The sequence below is a fragment of the Crocodylus porosus genome, unplaced genomic scaffold, assembly GCF_001723895.1.
Source record: "Crocodylus porosus isolate Cpor-Errol unplaced genomic scaffold, CroPor_comp1, whole genome shotgun sequence".
NCBI lineage: Eukaryota > Metazoa > Chordata > Crocodylia > Crocodylidae > Crocodylus > Crocodylus porosus.
This window is the reverse complement of record NW_017728943.1, coordinates 36555453-36565306: the sequence shown is the minus strand read 5'-3', so window position 1 is coordinate 36565306 and position 9854 is coordinate 36555453. Positions and strand designations below refer to the sequence as shown.

Below are 9854 nucleotides of genomic sequence, written 5' to 3'. Positions count from 1 at the left end.
CTATGTCTGGATTGGTGCTAGCTAGGAGGAGGGTAAGTTCCTCCTGCTTGTTCCCCATACTACAAGCATTAGCGTAGAGGCATTTGAGGCCTCCGGAAGATGCATGTGCTGCCCCCCTAATCTCAGTACTACCCGGGCCCCTGTTGCTTACTTGGGTATTTGTTCTGCTCATCGTCAGTCTAGGCTGGGCTGTTCTTGTGGGTGAAGTTTTGTTTAGTGGTCCAAGGCTTCCTCTGCCCTTGTCTTCCCCTTCCCCCGATAAGCCTCGTTTAAAGCCTGCCAGAGGAGATCAGCCAACCTAGAAGAGAACACATGCTTACCTTTGGGGGAAAGGTGAAGGCCATCCCACCCGAGCATGTCTCTTGTCCTGATATGTGTGGGTTGTTGTCTAAGAAGCTGAAGCCCGCCTCGAGACTTCCTTAAACAAACCATGTAGTTTCTCTGAAAGCACACCTTCTGCTTATTGTTTCCATTGAAATTATGCAAGAATTTCGTGAGATGATAGAGAGTAGTTTGAACATCCCTGTTTTTGAGAAAATGTTGTAGTCTCTTTTCCATCGTTTTTGGCATACTTTCTCAATGCCAAGTCAGTCATCTGATCCTGATTTGTTGTAATGGAGGATTAGTACTAAAATTCTACCCTCCTTCTTGGGGAAAAAAATGTGCCAAACAATGTTTCTTCCTTGTCAGTGACTCAAGTGATATCCTTCCTCTACAGCCTACAGAAATAATCTAGATTTTGCTGGCCTGTTGGCAAATACAAAATCCAAACACCTGCTTACCAGATACATTGAGTTATATGTCTGCCACTGCTGATCCATCTGTAGAGCATGAAACATAACTTTCACCAGCTGCTTCTCTTAGCATGGGGTGGTAATGGAATCCATTACAGAGCACTTCAACAACATACTTTAATAATAATAATGGGACAGATCCTCAGACAGTATAAACTGCCATAACATCACTGTAGTCAGAGGTACTATATTCCTTTACACCGGTTCAGGATCCAAGCCAACATGATTTCCTTCTCACTCTTCCTGTTTCACATGCCCTATTCCTTGTTCAAAATGGACAAGTTTCGTGTAGGGGGCTCTTTATAGTGTATTGAGGCGACATGTAGCAGAGCATTTTCTGGTCCAGACCCAAGTGGATAATTATTTTGGGAACTGTAAAGTCTTAATATTAATGAGATTAAGAAAATCTCAAAAGATTCAGAGGTGCCGTAACTGCAAATATTTCAAATGGATTAAAGTCAAATGCACCATGGGCATAGACTCCCTCAACTCTATTAACTTCAGCAGAACTATGCCTGTCTGTGCTAGCTGTGAAAGTGGTTTTTTTAACAAAAGCTTTCACAACCTTATCCCTGCTTTTTACTTTAATAATTGGATTTGAAATCTCTTCCTGTGAACAGAAAACTTTTTTTCTGTGAAGCATATTAGGTTATTAATATAATTATATTGATAAATGTTTGCCTGGTTCCTCTCTTATTGCCCGGGGGGGGGGGGGGGGGGCAGTAATGAGCTCTTGCTCTTGACCAGCATTGGCATACAGGCAGAAGTTTGGAGATGGGGCTAAACAGCCACCCAACCTTTGAAGATTAGGGATTGGGAGGAGGCAGCAGCCAGCTTCCTTTTTAGTGCAAAGACTTAAGACTAACAAGATAGGTTCAGCCTTATACTCATTAAGTCTTTGGTACACATGCAGGAGGGCAGATTGCAACCTTGTCCACCATAAATAGGCTCTAATGCAGAGCTTGGAAAGAAGACTTCAAAGCACTGAGACTAAAAGATGCAATGAAAAGTTCAAGCACAGTAAAGTGCATCTTTTTCTATTCATGCTCGGAAACTTACAAATTAGAATTTGTTTTCTTTCAGTAATATTGTAACATATGCCATCTGCTGAAAGGGGCTTTCCAAGACTTCTACAGTTGCTAACAACAACACTCACCTCTAATATATTCCGACTTAAAGTGTGCAACCTTGTTTAAAATGCACTGCTAAAGCATATATTTTCATGTATCGTTATGTCTGAATGCATGATAACCAGGTTGAAAATCAAATTATCTGTGTTAGGGTGAATATTACAGTGTGAATACTGCCTGCTGTGCTGCGAATGAATCTTGTAAACACAATCAAATCTCTCTCTTTCTCTCTCTCACACACAGAGAGACACACATGCACACCCTTGCACAAGAAAAGAAATTCTTCACCTTCTGCCATCGTATTGTCACGGCAGCTCATGTTTATTGTGAATGACATCTTCAGCTACAACTCAGCATGAGCTCCAGTATGTTGGAACTGAACATTCTACCAGGAAAATCAGCAGTGACATTAAAGTTGTGTCATGAATAATGAAAAAATAAATATCACACTTACTGTAGATACACAAAATGCTTTGTTTAACTAGAAGTGTTTGCAGAGAAATTCCAGGTCTCTTAGGGTACATAATAAGTGTGGATGAAGCAGATATTTAGATGGAGCTGTTTTCATTACACTGGTAATTTTCTAAATTATACAAGTGAGAGAACATGTGACCTGTGCTATTTGTAGAATATAGACTGTTCTTTACAATCTGACAAACCATCAGAAAATCATGAAACACCTGACCCATCTACTTGCAGCCATCATGCCTTCTAATATGTTCAGCTCATACATATGGATGGTTTAAAATATGTCTCTCAAGTCCAAATTTGTGTACCAACAGGTTTAATCATTTATGGAAAAAAAGGCCAGAGACAGCAGTGAGATTCTACAAAGTGCGTAATTCAATTGTCATGAAGCCATACAAGGCAAGGTTATTGCAAGATCTCAGCAAAGGAAGCTTGAAATATGACTACTGGATCTACATGCTTACTGGCAGCATCAGCAAGCGTTACTGCCAACCGTCAGAAGTTCACAATCACAAATTTCAGAAAGGAAAAACAAACTCAGTTTGAATTACAGGGTTACAGTGACCAGGGATTTGTGTCAAAGCTATTTGTTAGAGAAATGCTATATTTTACATCATAAACTTTTTACATGGTATTACCATGTAAAACAGAGGCTGGGGTGATATGGGTGCTAAGGCACATGGTTCACAATTCAGAGGTCACAAGTTTGTAGGCCATAGCAGAACTGCTCAAATGAGAAATGTTCAAAAGTGCCAGAAAGGTATGAAAACTAATACTAAACACATTGCCAATATTCTCTTAACTATGGCTTTATATACAGTATCTCTGCATATCAGCATGGAAATTGTATTCTCAGTAGAAGAAACTGAATGACAGTCAGGTAAGGAACTTCATAAATACTACAACCACTAAGTACAGATATAATATTAGCAATTCAAAAGATCATCTTCTGTCTCAAGGAATGAGGAGAATTGTTCCTTTGGATTTTCATTGGGACAGGTAAAGTAATAGTGTTTTTCCAATATAGTTAATATTTTTCGGTATGTATATATGGTGGTAAATTTTCTAAGAGTTCAGAATTTCTTATTCAAACTGGAATTCAAACTCCATTCTAAACAATGTATGCCTTTATTAATCATGGTTTAACAACATTCTTAACCCCCAAAAGAAGCTCTGTAAATAGAAATGCTATATTAATTATTGGTGGTAGCACTCAGAACCTTATTCTTTCTTTCTTCTTTTACCTTTAAGGCATACAGTAGAAAACGAAAAATCTTGCTGCAAAATGGACAAGTACTTGAAGAAGAAAATTATAAAGATACATATTGAAGCCTCCATCATTCTTTCTAAAAAGTCTCAATTAAGATATATATCTATCTATCTAACTATCTATCTATCTGTGTGTGTTCTTATATACAAAATTAATGTTAGGAAAGCAATTACAAGCACTGAAAACAGCCTTACAATAGAAAGTATCAGCCATCCTCAAATGCAGGCAGTGCTACTGGTTTCACCAACAATAATAAAATAAAGGTAAGGCACTGTACTAGATCACTTAATTTCACCAACCAAGTGGAATCCAAAATGTTCTGAAAAGTAACAAGCAGTTCATTTCAATTTCCTCCAAAATTTCATTCCATTTGTTTTGAGACATTTATTGAATCTTTTGTCATATAGATTATGGCATCCTCCAGGGATTTTAAAATATTTTTCTCCTATGTAATTCATAGAAAGCCAGGAAGGATATAGAACCCACTAGGGAAAATCCAATTTTAAGGTGCCAGTGTTTTTTTTTAAACTGCAGCAAAGCCTTGTTTTTTCTTAAACACAGTGAAAGGCAGGAAGTCCAGTATACTTCTACTGTAAAAAAAAAATAGGAATTTTAATCTTAAAAATCAGGACTTTTTTAGTATTTCTACCTTAAAATGTGACTTTCCTCCAGTCTGTTTCTCATTTTGAGTTTTGTATATAATAAGAATGATTCAAGTAATATAGAAGAATGCAGCTTCCTGTGTAGCAATCTCCACACTGAAGATAAAGTGAGACAAGTCTGACCAAGAAGTTATAGGCTATAAGATTCATCAGTCAGTTTTCAAGACATATTCTATTTTTTCAGCTAAACTTTTTGTACAGATCCAACAAGATAGGTTTGCAAGCCTAAACATTAAAATAATATGAGCCAGGGTCTCGCATATGGTCACTGGCTGAGATAGAGGGGCTATGTGGTCAAAAACATGAGATCAAAAAATGTGAGGTTGTAAAATAAATAACCTGGTGCATACTTTTTTGCCTTCTTGTATTTGGGATTTGTTTATGCTTTCAAGCTTTTCTTTTGCATCCAAGACAGCCATAAACTAACTGTTTTAGTAATATGAAATCAAGATTCTTGCCTAATCACAAGCTGCCAAAAGCAGGAATTTTAAAGTTTTCTGTTTGTTTGTTGTTGGTTTTTTTAAAGAAGTATTATGCAATTCAAAAGAGCACTGACCACTCTCTTATTACTAAAACCAGGTCCTCATACATCAGGTCTACACTTCTCACCACTACAGGCTTGAAATGCACAAGGCCTGTTTTTGGAGTTGAGGTTGATGCATTAATAACAAATATTGCATCAGCAGTGAAATCAGAAGCTGCTAAATGTCTGTCTCTGAGCACAATCATTTTCTCCCAGCGACAGCAAAGGCCAGCAAAGACTTTTTCACAAGCAAGTAAAAAAGTAAGAAGTAAACTTACTACATGAGAAACAAAAAACCCACCACAATTAGGGCTGTTGAGGGATACATTGAGGATGCACTCAGCTACCTAATGCACATACATAAATTTCAAATGCAAGCATCTCTCCACACAAGGAATACACCTAACTCCTTGAAGATTAAACCAATTAGAAGTTTCCTTAAAAATGCACAAAAAAACCTAAGAATTTGGACCAACCCCTTCTTGTTGATGGAAATCCATACTGTGCTTCTCTTGAATTTCACTCATCCCCTGCTAACTTTAGAAGAAAAGGCTACTGACAGAACAAGGCTGGCAGCTGCAAAACTGAGATGCTACATTTCAGTGTGTAATTTTCTTTCAGCAATATCTCTCCCTAACTCTCCTCTTTAAGAGGCACTTAAAATCCATGTGTCTGGTTCAATTATTTTTATTGTAGCTATGGAACAGAATGTGATGCTTATGAGGGCCTACCTGTCTAGTTAGTTTGCCTTTCTGGGTGCTTTCTTTCTTTGATTCATCATTGCTTATGACATATGTATTGTTTAAACTATGTTCAAGAACAAGTTTCTAATACATTCAGTGTACAAAGGTGAAAGCAGGCAAATAGCATATCAGTTGTATGCATATATCTGTGCAGCAGTCTTAAATGTCAATTTCTTGAGAAAATTCATAAACAAACCATGTGTTCCTTGTAAATTGGAAACATATTTATAAATTGGGAACATATTTATATACCTTTTACCTTTCTTTGGCTAGAAAGCACCTGTACTAAATAAATGTCCTTTATAAACACACCTAGGAATTCTCTGTTCTTGCAGCATTAAGAGTACATTATGGAGTCATATCTAAAGTAGTATGAATTCATGCCCCACAAGGCACGATCCTAAATTTAAAGTAATCACCATTCTGTATATATCTACAGAATTGAAGGGTTTCTGATATGGGGAAAGTCTCTTTTAAGGACAATCCTAAAAATAAGCTAATGCAATGGGGACTGAATTTATTGGACATGTACACTCACCTTCAGTTGATGATTTCTCTAGGTCAGTTTTCATGTGATTGGCAAGGGATCATGACAGCTTGTATCTTCCTATGAGAAACATGTATAGACACAGGTAATTAGAACTGCCACTCAGTCTTCCCTGACAACTGCTAGTGCAGTGGCAGTGGGCCTCTGAACTAACTGCTACATTTGGAAAATCCTGCCTCTCAGCACCTTGACCTCAGATGGGCAAACCTCTAATTGCATGTAAACATTTCGCCAGATATTACCCAAGAAACGAAACAAAACAAAACAAAAAAACAGTGAAGATGCCTTTGTAAGTCACAATGATAGTACCAGAAAAATGCACAAGGATGAAGATTCCAAAGAATGCGTCCCCCTCAATCCATCCCCCAAACAGCTTCCCCCTTCCACTATGAATGGGAAAGAGTGTGATGGTTATAAGATTATGAATACAATTTCCAGAACACACCTAGACACTTAGAAGCCCTAATTCACATGGCAAATTAATGGAGTATAGGCTCCTAAGTCATTTAGTTGCTTTTGAAAATGTTCCTCTATTCTGTTGTATTTACAGTGTATTGAATTTTAATGATGATATCTCTTTAGTGACAGATTTCCAGCCCAGTCTGAACATGATTAAAATAATGCTCAGTTATTACTGTACTTATACCCATGATGGTTCATTCTCAATCAGTTAAATATTGCAAATGAAAAAAAAAACGAGAGAAAAATAATACACCTGGAAACAGACTGGAAGCATTTCTGATTTTACTATTGTGTTAGCATGAGGATAAAGGTTAAACAAGGCATTTGGAATAAACGTAACATATCTGAATGGAAATGGTTCTGAACTCTTCTCTCATTCTGCAAGATCCATGTCAAATCATGGAAGAATGTATACAGGCGTTAGAGGATGAAACTGGAAGGTTTGCGTTCTTATTCCTGAATTTGCCACAGCCTTGCTAGATGATCTTGGAAAATGAGAAGGTAAGCAGTTTTCTTCTTTGGGAAATGTAATCAATAGTAGCTATCTTGTGCATATGGATAAAGCCAGGTTACTTAGAACCCACTGTGTCATGTGGACTCATGTTAAGTTGCCTGTTGTTCCATGAATAGAGCAGTAAAGAGCCAGAAGCATTTTGCAATGCTAGGATGAAAGAATCAGAAAAGTGTGATCCACAGCCCAGTGAAGTCATTGGAAAAAAATCCTGTTGACATCAGTAGTTTTTACATGAAGCCAGTGATTTTCATTAGGTGTAGATAAGGTTATTTTTTCAGTGCCACATGTGGCTTTCACTTGCCAGAAGGGGCATTAAACTGAATTAAATTGTGTCTCCTGGGCACAGTATATGGTAGCTCTCCCTGTTCCCTGTTCTTCCCCATTCCCTTCCAATTCCTCGTCTGCGTGCTCTAGGGATGGTATAAGCAAGCATGCAAAATCCACTTACTAGGCAGGTCTACATGTGCAATTGATGCACCTGAATTTTCCGCGTGGAAAATTCAGGCTCACTAAGGTGCTCCCCGGTGCATGCGTACATGTGTGCCTCCATTGGGAACAAACTGAACCCAACAGGAACAGCTTAATCCAGGGTTGCCCCTGCCTTCCTCTGCCTCCCTCCAGGGCCCAGGAGGACCTCCAGGATCTCTGGCAGAGAACACAGGGGTTAGCCCTGAGGTTCAGAGGGTGGAAGGGAGCTGTTCTGGCTTAGCAGGCATCTTTGTCCTAGCTGGGGGGAGATCAGACTGGCCCCACACAAAGGATGGTGGGGAGAAATGTCCTGGCTGGGTGGGCAGCTGCTTCCCAGCCACATGGAGATCAGGACCCATCCTGATCTCCATGTGGCTGGCAGACAGTGTCCTGCCAAACCGAGACAGCTTTCCCCACCTCCTGTGGCCCACCTGCTGTCTATTGTTCAGTGTTATTAGGCTACTGTGCATTAAGCTTCCCATGTCAAAGTCTAAATGTGCAGTTTAGTGCTTTAGTTATTTCACCTTTTTTCTAGTACCTATATCTACAGGTACTAGAAAATGGTGTATTTGACTAATATACTGCACAGTAATTGCTGCGTACATGTAGACAGTGATGCTTTACTGAGCATTAGTTTAATGCACAGTAATGTGTCTTGTGTTGATGTACCCACTGAGATCCTAAGTCCAGGTGTGGAGGTTTTGTAGCGGGGTGGGTTCTCACTCTGTCATCGGACATGCAGTCCAGGGAACAAAGTATCCCATTTAGAAGTGTTGTTCATATTAAATACATGGGTACATATTATGTAACCACTCTTTAGAGAGAGGCACAAAAATGTCAGGGTTATATTTTAGATAGATAACTGTAAGCGTCCTCCCAACATGTGCTCCAGAATCAAATAATGTAGTCATGCAAAGACAGAAATTACTTAGTGAACAGTGCCATTTCCTTTAAAGAAGATGACTGCAACACAGTGGTTGTGTAATTGGGCCATTATGTGGATAATGTTTCAGTAGTGCACACAGGGAATTAAGTTTGGAGCTCTGCTTATTTTGTGGAATTTCCCTGCCCAAGTCTATACACACTGCACTACACACATAAGGCTTGACCTACATTCCATCATATATCCCAAACTTCCCCTCTCTACCCTGTTGAGTAGTTCTGCTTGTAGTGGGTAATTATGGATACAATTTTTGCCGTTATTTTAACATAATGCGTTTATCTGTTAGCAGAGGTTAGTGTGCAAGAACGTAACCTACTGAAATTCATTCTTTCAGGATGGCTGCTGTCTCCCGTTGTTTCCAGTGATGGTGCAGCCAGCAGCCAACTCTATCAAAAGCCAGCTATGGACACCCAGTAGTAAGGTGGCCCCTCTTCCCCCAGTGGTCACTGAACTGTGAACTAGAGGAGATGGCAGCCCTTTTGAAACAGAACATTATTTGTTCATGTTTATTTGTCAAGCCTCTTCACAAGGAAAGGTAAGAATGATGAAAAAATGCTGGTTAATTCCCAAATACATTTTTTCAAATGAAATTGAAGAAGATGGTTTTAGGCACCTTTAAGCATAAGAAAAGTTTTAAACATCTGTTTACTCAGTTATGAAGACATTTCAGTAAGAGGAGATCTCTGACACCAGGTACAAAATTTCCTAAAGGAGTTAATTGTAACTGTAATCAGTTTTTTTGCAAGTCCTCCAAAATCATTCTGTGCTTAAAAAGTCAGTGCTATAATTTTGGGGAGTTATTTTTTTAAGCTCAGTCAACTGTGGAAGAATAAACAAAACTGAGGCTATCAGGATACATGTTAATACAAATGTAATGTGTATGATAAACAACTGAACCTAGTGGGCATAGCATGAAGGTCCTGCAAGCACATGAATAAAACTAATAATGCCTTTGATTTACTCTGGGTGAGTCTACACGTTTATTAATGTACAGTAGTTACTGTTCATTTAATTAAGTACTTGTTTAATTAAGTATTTTCACATATTACCATGCAGTAGCGCCAGTGCATGGTTTTTTTGTGATGCTTACTGAGCAGTAGCCTAATAATACGCCACAGTAGTATATTAGCAGGGTTTTTGCCTGCTAATATACTACTGTGCAGTGTTATCAGACTACTGCACAACAAGTGTCTCATGTAGACGTGCCCAATCCCTTTTATATTTCCTCCTGGCTCCAGGGGAATGTATTAAGCTGTGCTTTGCTCCAACTGAGCCATACCCATCTCCTATTTCTACCTTCCCTACTCCCAACTCACATGGTGGGTGTGGG

The 9854-nt window shown here is 38.8% G+C and overlaps 1 long non-coding RNA gene across 1 annotated transcript in view; it reads right to left on the bottom strand.

Annotated features, from left to right (window-relative positions):
• Positions 1 to 3131: 3131 nt before the first annotated feature.
• LOC109319176 overlaps positions 3132 to 9854 on the bottom strand; it is a 13316-nt gene continuing 6593 nt past the window's right edge. Inside the window, exons 2-3 of the long non-coding RNA XR_002103396.1 lie at positions 6129 to 6197; positions 3132 to 4252 (exon numbers count right to left, since the gene is read on the bottom strand). This is a non-coding gene — a long non-coding RNA (uncharacterized LOC109319176). The remainder of the gene's footprint in view (positions 4253 to 6128; positions 6198 to 9854) is intronic.